Here is a 13,433-nt window from a genome sequence, read left to right on the forward strand (position 1 = left end):
TACACTATAGTAAAAAGAAATAAAAAGTGTATATCGTTAAATAATAATCAATGAAAACCAGCAACTAATTAGCATGATCAACGAAGACATAACTCCCTTGTATTTGCAAAATCAAGATATATATATACATCGAATTCACAATTTCCTGAGACCAAACCAAATATAATATACTATTTTGAAAATATAGTGTATTTGAAAGAAAAAAGTTAAAAAATACCTTGTAATTGCAACATCAACATATATATTATATTTACAATTTCCTTGAGACTAGAACTCCACAGATATAGCATAATAATTCAAAAGAAAAAAGTTTAAATATAGTGTGTCCGAAAGAAATTTTTTAATAAAAGTAAAGAATAAACTCAGTATATGAGTGAAAAGTACTTTAACTATTCATTTTTTGGTACATTATCACTCTTAGAATTGATAGAGCAGGGAAGAAATTAACCAGCGAATGAACATGCTTATTAAACGATTTACAAAATTAAGAGAAAAGTTCAAAAAGTAGGATAAAACCTTCTTAAAACCTTAAATCAAAAGCCATTGACAAACGAATTCAAACCGTAAAGAGCTTGGATGATTAAGGTAGACCGAAATTCCACTTCTAAATCGGAGACTCGAAAATCAAGAACAAGTGAACTTCCTTAAAAAATGGCAACAAACTTAGCATAGAAAGTAGGTTATCAAAAAAATCCGAGGACCCACCCCGTTCGGCCCAAGGATTCCCCGGTTTGACCAGGGATGAGGTCAAACCGGGAAAATTTATTCGGGGCCCCATCCGGAGACGAGGCGGGATGGGGACAGTATCCCTGCCCCGACCCCGACCCTGAATATATATATATATATATATATATATATATATATATATTTATATATATATTTATCCCCTCACAGTCCCCTCCGCTCTCTGCAATCTGCAACAAAACATCCCTCCCTTCTCACATCTCCCTCTCGCTCTCGCTCTCGCTTCTCGCTCATCCCTCCCCTCCATTGAAATCTGCCACAAATGGGGCCTTGCGGGGACCCCGTTTCCCCGACGGGGAATCCCCGTCTCCGTCCCCCGCCGTTACGAGAGCGAGGATGGGGGACAATTTTTCCTACGGAGCCGGAGACGGGGGACGCCCCATGCCCCACCCCAACCCCGTTGCTAGCCCTAGTTTAAATCCTTTTAAAAGCCGTTAAAAGGTCCTATGGACAATGATTGGTGGGGCTCGCTTTATAAGTATGGGCCGTTGTCCTGAAATATGGACATTATTATCCGGCCCAATAAAGACCCAAATTGGAAAAGGAATCAATTTGCAAAGAGAGTCTAGTACAAAAATAGTTAGTTTTAGATGTTTGCATTTTTAAAATACTTAAAATAAAGATTTATTGTAAAAATGCCTAAACCTTTATTTTAGGAAAATTAGTTAATTTTCACAAGACAAATTTACCCCTTCCTCAAGATTTTGATTTCTAAATAACATTCAACCAACTAAATCAATCCCTAAATCAAGGATGCATACTAAATAAACTATAACCAAATATAAAATAATCACACACACACATATATATATTTTATAACTTTCACAATGTATCCACAGTATTATGGTAATGTATATATATAAAGATACATGTAAAAATACCTACTAGTGTGATAAATATGAAGAAAACAGGATCATTAAGCATTCTAATTTCTTAATTTTGACATTAAAATAAGCATGTTCAAAAGGTAATAAGATGGTTTCAAGAAACACATACATTTGAAGAATTCCTCTCTGGTCCAAGCCGCTCCTCATGAATTCTCAGCTCCAAATCTTTAGTGAACCACCCAGAGATCTTCTCTACTATTCTCAGCCTTGAGTTTGAGTGGTGGAACTCAAAATTGAATTTGTGAAGGGAAAGGGATGAGTTTTCAGAACTCAACATAAACTTTTTCCTCTAGTTCTTCAATACTACTCTTCGCGAATTCTCACAAATTGGAGTGATTTTATTCTTCAACTACATGAGGCGTAAATTTAGTCAAAGACACCTCAAACTTGAAAATTGAGTGGGATAGATGTGTGAATTGTAGAGTTCCACCTACTAGTTGGTGAAACATTGGATTTTTCCACTAAGTGAAAAATTCCAAATTTCAAATACAATTTGAATTTGAATTTAAATTAATTCAAAATTAATTTAAATCAAAATTTCAGCAATTTCTCATATTGAATTAAATTTGAAAATTAATTTGATTTTACTTAATTAAACATTAAAATTTAATATCAAATATTAAATTAATCACACACATAATTTTAAACATGAATCCTATTCATGTAATTGATATTTAAATATTATAAACTCTCCAATTTGGTTTAATATCGAAAAATTAAACGTTAATTAATTATATAATTATATAAACCTTAATTTGAATTTGAATTATTCAAATTGAAACCCTTCAATTTGATATCATTCCAAATTCATTCAATTTACTAATTTAAGATGTTCATGTTTTACAAGCTAGTAGAGGGACCTTATGGACCTACAGATCATAAGCTCCAACGATTTGAGATTAATTAGCTAAAACTCTTTCGATCGAATTAATCAATATTTTTGTTAACTATCGAGTCACACCACTATAACTCGATAGTTGCACTCTCCTCACTGCAAATATATTTGTATCTACTTGATTTAACCATAATTAGTAAGTCGACCCTTCACAGGTTGTTTGTAATAACGGCTGGGTCAAATGTTGTTTTACCACCGAAATTACGTCTCGCTCTTTAAGTTACACTAATCCTCTAATGAAAAATTGGTTTGTGATCTAATCACTAAACCGGATCTCTCTAGGGCCAATGAGAGGGTGGGGACCCTTGTTCAAGACCTGGATTCAGTACTCAAAAGAACTATTTTCGTCCTATCCCTAAATTGGGTAGACGTGAATTCTGTCTTGCACCCTATGTCCCCAGCTATCTACCCGATCTTATTCTTGAAATGGGAGACTTATTGAGCCAATGCTGTTGAGCCAACCCTCACCTATGAAAATCTAAAGATAATCCTAAATAAACAGGAGTTTATAGTTAGCTCATGATTAAGATCGAGTTACCTAGGTCATCTAAGCGAAATAGTCAGTCTTAAATAGTAAACAACGTTATAAAGTAAGAGTGACTTATTTCTTGGTTCGATTTTATGCAAACTCATTGTATAAGATGCCTCAATTCCTCATGTCAATACATGAACTGTTGGGGATGATGTCCTAAACTCTAGTGTCCTGTAGTTTGTAAACACAGTTTTGAACAAGCGTTTGTGATGTATAATATATGATATTTTTTTCACTTATTGTCTATGAACATTAGATGTTTTATTTGTTTTACCATAAACCAATAAACTAATATTCTTGATTGTCATTTATAACTTAAGCATGTATGTGGAGATATACAAATGGATCATGTCTTAAGTGATAACAAAAATGGTATGTAGTATATGGATATAGGAGAGAAACCTTATCTTGGTAACGCTGTAGATGCGACCCGATTTGTAGAATAGTTACAAGTGTTATGACTTGCTACAGATGGTCTGATCTTGATCATTCATATGAGGACATGTGAGCGGGAGCATCCTGTACAAAGAGTTTGTATAAGACCGGACCACGAAGTGTTAACATCTCATTATATAATGCCGTTCATGACAGATACTTCACTTCACTAAGATGACCATAGGTAACATGACCTCAATCCTGAGTGAGTTGTGAACTTCTACCTTTGAGGGCGGTCCTTTGATTTGAATGAGTGCGAGTGGCTAGATCGCCGACTCAAACCTACCACTTTGGGGTTTCGTCTGATTTGGGAACTGGGAACTCAGCTATACAAGATGGAATTCACTCATTCCCCGAAGTAAGGGTAAGTAGATAGATTGCTCCCTTAAGGGTTGATTCCGGGGCTTGAAGGATGTGGTGCCACACACCTTCTCATGGCCCGAGAGGTGTTCACACATAGTAGGACTATGTTATATTATTCATTAGAGGGATCAGTGGTATTTAAGGAGTTAGATGTAACTACAGGGGAAAAACGGTAAATTGGCCAAACTATGCTTACGAGCATTTGTGAAGGGTTATCGAACTATTGATTGGTTATATCCGATGGACATAAAAATATATCTGTGGTGAGAAGAGTTCAGCCGTCGGTCTTTAGTGGAATGCATGGTAGTTAACGAGTGGTGGATCTCGTGGCTAAAGAGTTTAGTCAGCTATTCACGTACCGATGGAGCTTTGAGCCATAGGTTCATAAAAACCTCTTGGTAGCTCAATGGATTCATGTTGAGAATCAGTTTTTGGGTCAGTTTGAAGTATTCAAATTGACAAGAGGGAGTTCGACTATATATGATATGATTGAACGGGTCAATTATATATGATATGATTGACATTATGTATGAGATACATTATTTGGAGGAAAATGATATAAATATGATTTATATCTAGTGGAAGAGAAAAGATTACGGTTAATGTATTGCATGTGATGTGATATTAAACCATAAGTTAATGAATATAATATGATTATATTTATTAATTGGACAATTATAGGATAATTGTGTCGGCGTTTTCTCCGTAACCGTGTGTTAGTGGGAGGTTTCATTCAGCTTTCAAAACTGAAGAATAAAATGAAAATAGTTTTCATTTTTGCAAGAGATTAGAGAATTCGATCACGAGTTGTATACTGCTTATCGCATAGCAAACCGAGAGCTTACACGATAGCTCAACGTTTCTACACGATCGTATACATACACGTTTCTTTCTAAACGATCGCATATGATTTGCTAAATGATCGTCTAGCTTTTTCCTAAACGATTGCGCGCCTGAGCGTTTACTAAACGATCGTCTATGCGGTCGCGGCCTATTTACTAAACGATCGTGTACTGTTTTCTAAACGATAAAGCATCGTCTATGCGATAGACATCAACCTTCTCCCACTTGCTTGTATTGGGATTGGTGTCCTAATTCTCCCAGAGTCTCATTGTTTGTAATTATACACATTGTTTATGAATAAAATAATAGGTGAGATGTAAGTCTCAGGTTATCATTCTGGAATTTATTTATATCCAATAAACAAAGCTTCATGGTTATCTTATGTAAACTTAAGCACGTATATGAGATATACAAGTGGATTATGCCTTAAGTGATAACCTAAATAGGTCTATAGTATAAGGATTAAGGAAAGATTCCTGATCCTGGTGACACTATGGGTATGGCTTGCTTTGTAAGGGTTTGCAAGTGTTGTAAACTACTACAGATGGTAGATACTGACTATTCATGTAGAGACATGTGAGCGGCGGTGTCCTATACAAAGAGTTTGTATAAGATCGAACCACGAGATGACTAGACTCTACATATAATGTTGTTGATACTTAAGACTTACATCTCACCTAAATGACCATAGGTGACACGACTTCAATCCTGAGTGTTTTGAGAACTCCTGTCTTTGAGGGCAGTCCTTTGATTAGTATGGGTGAGAGTGGTCAGATTGCCAACTCAACATGCTTACCTTTTTGGAGACTTGTCTGATTTGGGAGCTGGAAACTCAATACACAAGATGAAATTCACTCATTCCCCGAAGCAGGGGTAAGTAGATAGATTGCTCCCTTAAGGGCTGATTTCGGGGCTTGAACATAGTGTCCACAACTTCTCTTTGGAAGAGATAACTTAGTCATAGTAGGACTATGACTTATGTTCATTAGAGGGATCAATGTTACTTAAGGAGTTAGATGTAACTATAGGGGCATAACCGTTATTGGCCGAACTGTACTTACGAGCGATCTGTGAAGGGTTGTCACACTGTTGATTGGTTAAGATGGACACATAATATATCTGTAGTAAGGAGAGTTCAGTGTTGGTCTTTAGTGGAGTGCCTGACAGTTAACAGATGGTGGATCCCATGACTAAAGAGTTTAGTTAGTTATTCACATACCATTGGAGCTTCGAGCTACTGGTCCAAAAGGTCCTCTTGGTAGCTCAATGGATTCAAGCTGAAGATTAGTTCTTGGTGTGGATTTGAATTGTTCAAATTAACAAGAGGTAATTCGATTATATATGATATGATCGGTGTGGTGTATAAGATACATCTAATGGAGAATTAATATAAATGAGATTTACATTAAGAGCCATGGAATAGAAAAAGAGCTATAGTTTGTATGTTTCATGCGATGAAATATTAAAACTATAAGTTATAAATATAGTATAATAAGTTGGTTATCATTTATATTTATAATAATATTATAATATTATTGGTGGTTTCATGGTAACCGTGAGATAAAAGAAAAAATGTTTTCCTAATTTTTAGTAAGATTTGCAAAATTGTTAATTTGAGATTTTCAATCTCGGAAATTACTCACGGATAGTTGTCAAGTAAATCATATTTATTAAGCGACAACTTAGAGTTAGCTAAATGATCGTGGAGTGTTCTTAAACGATAGACACTTAGCTAAATGATGAGCTAAATGATCGCATAGCTTTTTCTAGATGATCACATAGCTTTTACTAAACGATTGGGCATCGACCTATACGATAGGTTGTTTCATTTCCCACTTGCTTAATTGTTTACACGATTTTTCTTCCTCCGATTTTCTGCCTCTAACCAAGTCCACACGGAGCCCACCCTCTGGATTCTCACACCGAGAATACCAACTCAACACAGTCTAGGTTCTGTAGAGGCCATTTGCGGTGTTCGTGACCTTGGCAATCGCTTAGTTCGAGTTCGCTGTGATCGTGCAGTGTAGCGGTCGTGTTGGACGATTGTTTGTGTGTTGCTGTGTTGTTGTGATCGAGTGTTCGTGATCAAGGAACTTGAAGATGAGTCTTCAAAGGTTTGTTAATTCCTTCCCTTGATCATGTAGTAAAGCATGCTGTAATTTATGTTTTATGCATAACCGTATGTTTCAGTTTTTGTTTGTAAATGTAATGTTCATATACAATTGAATTTGGAAAGATCCTTCCGCTGCTCATGGAAATCCTTGTGTCCGATTTCCTTTAATTGGTATAAGAGTCAGGTTGTTTTGATATTCCAAATTTCAATTTTGTTTTGAATTTCTTTTACAATCTTCGTGGGTTTTCTGCATTTGTGTTTAATTGTTAAGTGCATTTGTGGATGGCGTTGATGGATGTTTACGAGTTTAATTGCCTTTGTTTAAAGCTTTCTTTTAATTACAATGTGTTAATTTGTAAGGGCCCTTGTGTTTTTGGACGTAATTAATATGCAATCGAGTCTGTAATTCAAAGAGTTTGAGTTAGTCGAGTCATTCGTGATGAAGTTTCGAAGCATGGAGATTAGTTCTCAATGAAGAATAAGACTAAGAGTTGGTTGTATCGTGTAGCATCAGGTAAACGATCGTTGGGATTTATCTAAACGATCGTGTGGATTTTTCTATACGATCATGTAGTATTTACTAAACGGTCATTTAGAAAATGCTAAACGATGGGGTAAATCATTTACTCTGTCGCGTAGCATTGGTTACCCGATCACTTAGAAGCTGGTGGTAGACGATCATAGTGGGAGCATATGATGCTCATGATTTAGTTGAATGTGCGCGTTAAACGATCGTGTAGTTAGCATGCCTCATCGCTTAGTTACTATCTACATGATCACACGATATACGATACGAAAGCGCTCGTTTAGACGATGGTGTTTCGCCGCATCATAGTCGTTTAGACGATCGTGTAAGGCTTGCATTGTGTTGAGTGCGCTAAACGATCGCGTACCTCGTGCTTCATTGCTTAGTAAAAGGTACATGATCGTTGCTAAACGATCGCTTAGCTCTGGGAGTGTTGGTAAACGATAGAGTAAAGCCTGTCTCTTATACACATCTAGATGTGTATAAGAGACAGGTTGTTGTTTAGACAATCGTTTAGAAATTGCATTATGCGCGGCGTGTTGCACAATCGCGTACCTCGTGCTTCATTGCTTAGTAAAAGGTACATGATCGTTGCTAAACGATCGCTTAGCTCTGGGAGTGTTGGTAAACGATAGAGTAAAGCATTTGTTCTTTCGTGTAGACGATCGCGAGGAGTTTGGTGCACGATGGTTGGAGACGCGCTGCTTCGCCCAGACAATTCAAGATCCGGTTCGCCTGTTTGAACCGGAGACTCCTTGTTTTTTAATAGTTAGCTTTAGTTTTGTGAATTTGAGGCAATTTTACCTGATTCATCAACATAATTTTATTATACATGTGATGTATGGTGTTTATATGGCAAAGTGTTTGACATATAGTTCCAAATCCCACCTTAGGTTGTGCAATTATTCATGTATCATGTATTATAAGTGTTATAATCTAGCATGAAAAAATTACTTAGAAAGCATGCACATGCATCATGAAATATAAGAGTTATATTTTGCATGCAGTGAGCATATTCATACACCATCCTTTTATTATAAGTATTATAGTTTAAGGGTGAATGAAAGTATGTTGTGCTTGTTTCGTTGCTGTTTTGTATAAGTGTTATATCAAAGAAGTAGCAATGAATGAACAATGCATTGAGCATGACACTTATGTTATTTATAATCGTTATGAATGCCTTGCATGTGTTTAGCTTTGCGTTGTGGTTTTGGTTATTTCCGTTTGTAAGCGTTATAAAGGAAATTAGAATTAAAATTGATAAGAAAGAGTTGCGTGCAGACTTAGGGTGAACTCAAGTTTTTTAAAAGGGTTTTAAAATTTGAATTGAGATAGACCTAAGTTCAAATAGTTCTAAAGAGTTTAGTAACCTAGATTAATCTTTTTTAAATCGATTTAATAGGATTAAATTGATTGACATAAAAGATTAAATTTGTTTTAAATCTATCTATAAGGGACATTTTATCTAAGGCGGGTTCTGTCTAGGCTGAGGTTCTTAAGCTGATGGAAACGGAACACCCCTACCTGGGAACCTACCTGGAAAGGTGAATTAGATAGATTTTCTACAAGCATGCGACAATTGTTCAAAGACTCCGTTAAAGAGTTTAATAGATGATGATCAAAAGTTGTTTAACTATCTAAGGTCAACGTTACTCTTGGGCAAACCTAAAAGTCACTTAGTTAAAATCCTTAGCTATGTTTTTTCTAAGCAAACTAAATCCTAGGTTATAAAATACTCAGTGGGAGGAAGAGATGTATCTGATATGTCTATGATTCCACTCATGTTTCTCCCTAGATGTTCACACCGTGAGATTCATGCTTGACCTTATAGTGCCCTGGGAGCATCTCTTTCGGATAGTGTTTGCAGGAGTCAATATCAAGGTGGACAGAGAGAGTGTTTATAGTAAGTAGGTGAAGAATGCATCATACATGTGAGGAAGTATTGATAACTTTAAATAACGATAAGTTGAATGAAAGTTTGATGTAACTACCTTGTATAGCTTCATAAAACACAAAATCTTTAACTGTTATTTATTCAAAAGAAACCTATATTACATATAAATCTCTTGTGCAACGTAAATCTCAAGAGAATTTTTTTTGTAAATATAATTATGTACGTGGTATAAAAGCAATCAAAAAACAAAAGCTAAATAAATATACTCGGTTTTTTTTTTTTACGAAATAGGCGATAAAAGTAGAAATAAATGCACAAGGTTGTTTAAGTGGGCTCTTTATAACTATTTACATCACTAAAGATACAATATAACGTTAGTTTCTAAGCATGTGCAATGGAAGAAAACATGATCATAAAGCATTTTAATTCATAGATTTTAGCTTTAAAGACAACATGCTCATTAATGATAAAAAGGTTTCAAACATACATTTGGAAATCTTCTTCAAACTTGAAATTCAGCTGTAACCTTCTTCAATTCTTGCTATGGACCATCACTAGAACTTTTCTACTATCCTCTAGAAGCCTTAGATTGAGATATGGGACTTAAAACAAGCAAGAATTTAGGGAATTTGAGGGGAAAAGATCACTGGTATCACTGCTACTGAAGAACTCTTATTCAACAATCTTTTCTTGGGAAAAATCAACTATCTTGCATCCGCTTTCAAGTTGATTTTTTGTGTCTTTTATGCAGGATAAACATGCAATCAGATTGCTTTACAAAGATCCAACTCCTACTTCAATTTTTGTATGGAATTTGAAGTGGAAGATGAATAAGTAGTTAGCTTTTGAAAGTGAGAAAATCCCACTTTTGGGATTTTTCCAACTTCCAATTTATTTTTCTATTTTGATATTTTTCAAAATTAAAACAATTTTTCTCAATTTTAATTCTTTAATTAAAACTAAAATTTTATTAATGTTACAAAAATTAATTTTATAATAAAATTATTAATTATTAATTAATTATTAATTATATTAACTTAATATCGAATATTAAATTAATCCGTCACCAATCCACCACCATGAATCTTTATTCAAGAAATTAATATTTAAACATATTTAAATAATAATCGATTCTCCAATATCGTTTAATTCCAAGATTAAGCGTGTAATTATATTACATATAATTACTAATTCCCTTAATTTGAATATGAATGTTTCAAATCAACTTATCACACTATTCTAAAGGTTATTCCGTTTGTGAGCTAGTAGGGGACCTACAGATCATGGGCTATTAGTTAACTACCAGATCACTCCATTAAAAGCCCAGTAATTACACTCCTCGTAGATATATTATGTCCACTCGATATAACCATGATTAGTAAGTTAACCCTTCATAGTTATTGTCTCAGTATTAGGTTGTTCAATGTCTCCTAACGAAAATTGTACAAAATATATACAAAAAAAAGTTATAGAAAATAATCTAGCTAAACTTTCACCTCTCCAATTCTTAAGTTTGGGAAACAAAACAAAATCAATTTGAAGTCCAAAATATGCACCTACTATATATCACAAGTAACCAAGATAACTCTCTTAGACTTTCACCCTATCATCCCCAACACATGCTTGAAAGTAAAACACAACTCATCGAGTCACTTTCAATCAATTTGAAATTCAAGATATGCACCTAAGTAACTAAGGTAATTTTCCAAACTTTTTTACCCCTAACACACATTCAAAACAAAACACAACTCATAAAGCCACGTTCGACGAATATGAAATCCAAGGTATGTACCTACTATATATCACAAGAAGTAACTAAGATAACTCTCGTAGACTTTCACCCTCTCATCCCCAACACGCTTGATGGAACAAAAACTGAAGGTCTTGAGGAAGGAAAAATTTGAACAATGTCATCCTACACAATGAAGGTTGGATGGATTAAAAAAAATTCATGAACTGACTGCATATTGGGAAACAGAGGAATTAAAAATCAAAATGCACAATATTTATTATTATTTTTTTTAAAAAAAAACATACTAAGAAGGGAGCTTGCGAGGAAACCATTGGAGACAATAGTTTTAGATTATGAGTTTCTCATTGTCTTTTTGAAGAACCCTCAAATTTTCAACAATTTTAAGTTTATTATCGACTCTCCCTAGGGTGTATGGGTAGGAACAGTTCAGCCACCGTACATAAATGTTAAGGACTTTGTTATGCGCATCATCAAAAAGGCCACTCTAAATAATCCTAACGGTGAAAAAAAAAACATCAACAATAATGCCACAAATGTAGAAAGAATGAGATGAAAATTGAAATTTTATAATCATACCTTTAGAACTGATATCGCGGACATGAGGTTTGGAATAAACTTTAGAGGTAAGGATATTTTATGTAACGACCCTAGTTTCTAATATATTTCTAGGACGCTACTCTATACATGCATATGCTTGACAATACATTTCTCGAACGATGTTTAGGTGAAAGAGATAAAGGAAAAATAAATAAATAAAGTTATTACATTAAATAAAACTCAACGGAATAAGGAAGAGAACTTACAAAAGAAAAACAGAGAATTTACAAAACAAAACGGTTTATTGTTCAAGATACCCCTGACCTAACTTGAAAATAAATAGCAAATAAATAAATAAATGAAATTATGGAGTAACCATAGGTTTCTAATACGCCTAGCCCCTAGACTAGACACTAGCAAAATGAAACCTAAGCAAGGAAGCAATGACTCGTTCAAATGACTAGGTCACGGATCTCTCTTGTCATGCACCGATCTATCTCTACCTTTACCTTTACCTGAAAAACACGAGAGAAAAAAGGGTGAGTATATAAGTATACTACTGGGCCTACTCAATGATATGTTAGCCTTCCCATCGGGACACAGGCACACAAGATGTGCATAGCCTAATGAAAATGCTAACAGTCATGACACACCACTAGAACATATAATAGCAATATTCCATGACATAAGTGTAAACTTCCAGAAATTTCAACTAACCAACAGGCATAACAAGATATTTCATTCCAATTTAGGACTAATGGTAACACATGCTTGGACTCGAGGGCAAACTAGTAGTAAATCACTTATCTAAATTTGACACAACGAGAAATTTCAATGCAAGCACGAAAGCAAGGAAATCCACACACTCGAACGAACTGGCAACACTTCAAATGAGCAGTCTAACTTGGCCACACAATACAAATCACAGTAGCATAACCCATCCTACAAATGCATTGAAATTGCATCCACTTACCTAAGGGCACCAAACTGCCCCAAACGAACTTTCACTTTGTTTGGCAACTTCCTTCACCACCACTAGATTCTGAAATCAACCCAAAAAAAAAAAAAAAAAAAAAAAATCAGGGGTAAGGATAGCCTTGGCCCAATACAACCAATGGCAATGAGTTACTAAAAGAACCCGAAACTTACCCCCAAACGGAAAGATCAGACGGAACCAACCAAGATCCGACGACAACCGGAATTGTCCGCGTTAGGACTGGCAGACGGCGCTTGGGTTAGGCTTGCGGCTGGCAAACTCGGCAAGACGCGGCTGGTGGAGGCAGAAGTTGAGCGACAAACGGCACTGACCTGTGTGGACAAGCGGCTAGGCGTGCGGCTGGGACCTGGGGTGGAACGCACAAAACTGAGGGGAGGGAGAGACCTGACGTGCGGTGGACGTCGAATGAGATGGAGGCGCGGCTACGAGTCGCCGGTGGCCGAACTTCACAATGGTGCGAACAAAAATGGGAAAGAAAAAGAAGTGACGGCGTCGAACGGCTGGACCAGGGGAGGGTTTCTTCTCTCTTTTCGTTTCCTTTGGCACGTTTTCCAATAACCTTTAAGTAATTATAAATAATACATATATAAACAAATACCATTTATTTCTTTTAACCCTAACCCTAACCCTTCAACTTTATCAGGTCCAAAAAGAAAGAAAAAAATCCCAATAGATTATGTTGGGTGAAAATTTTAGTTTTAAAATTAAGAGGAAACCAACATTTGGTTGGAAAATCCCACATTGGAAAAGTTTGCTTTGGAAGTCTCCCTTATGTACTCCAACCTTGAGCTTCCAGTCAGGCAAGGCGAGTGTGTGATTATTATTTTTTATTTTATTTTTAAATCGAAAAAAGAAAAGTGCTCCTTACAGCGAGTCATCCGCGTGAGTCCAAGTCGTTTGTGCGAGTTCGAGTC

The 13,433-nt window shown here is 35.5% G+C and overlaps 1 long non-coding RNA gene across 1 annotated transcript; it reads right to left on the reverse strand.

Annotated features, from left to right (window-relative positions):
• Positions 1 to 10,926: 10,926 nt before the first annotated feature.
• Positions 10,927 to 13,099, reverse strand: LOC120088761. The gene is made up of 3 exons (XR_005485029.1): positions 12,672 to 13,099; positions 12,496 to 12,564; positions 10,927 to 12,037 (listed from the first exon to the last, which is right to left on the reverse strand). It is a non-coding gene; the product is annotated as an uncharacterized LOC120088761 (long non-coding RNA).
• Between the last annotated feature and the right edge of the window lie 334 nt (positions 13,100 to 13,433).

This window comes from Benincasa hispida, chromosome 10, assembly GCF_009727055.1.
Source record: "Benincasa hispida cultivar B227 chromosome 10, ASM972705v1, whole genome shotgun sequence".
In the NCBI taxonomy this organism is placed as follows: Eukaryota; Viridiplantae; Streptophyta; class Magnoliopsida; order Cucurbitales; family Cucurbitaceae; genus Benincasa; species Benincasa hispida.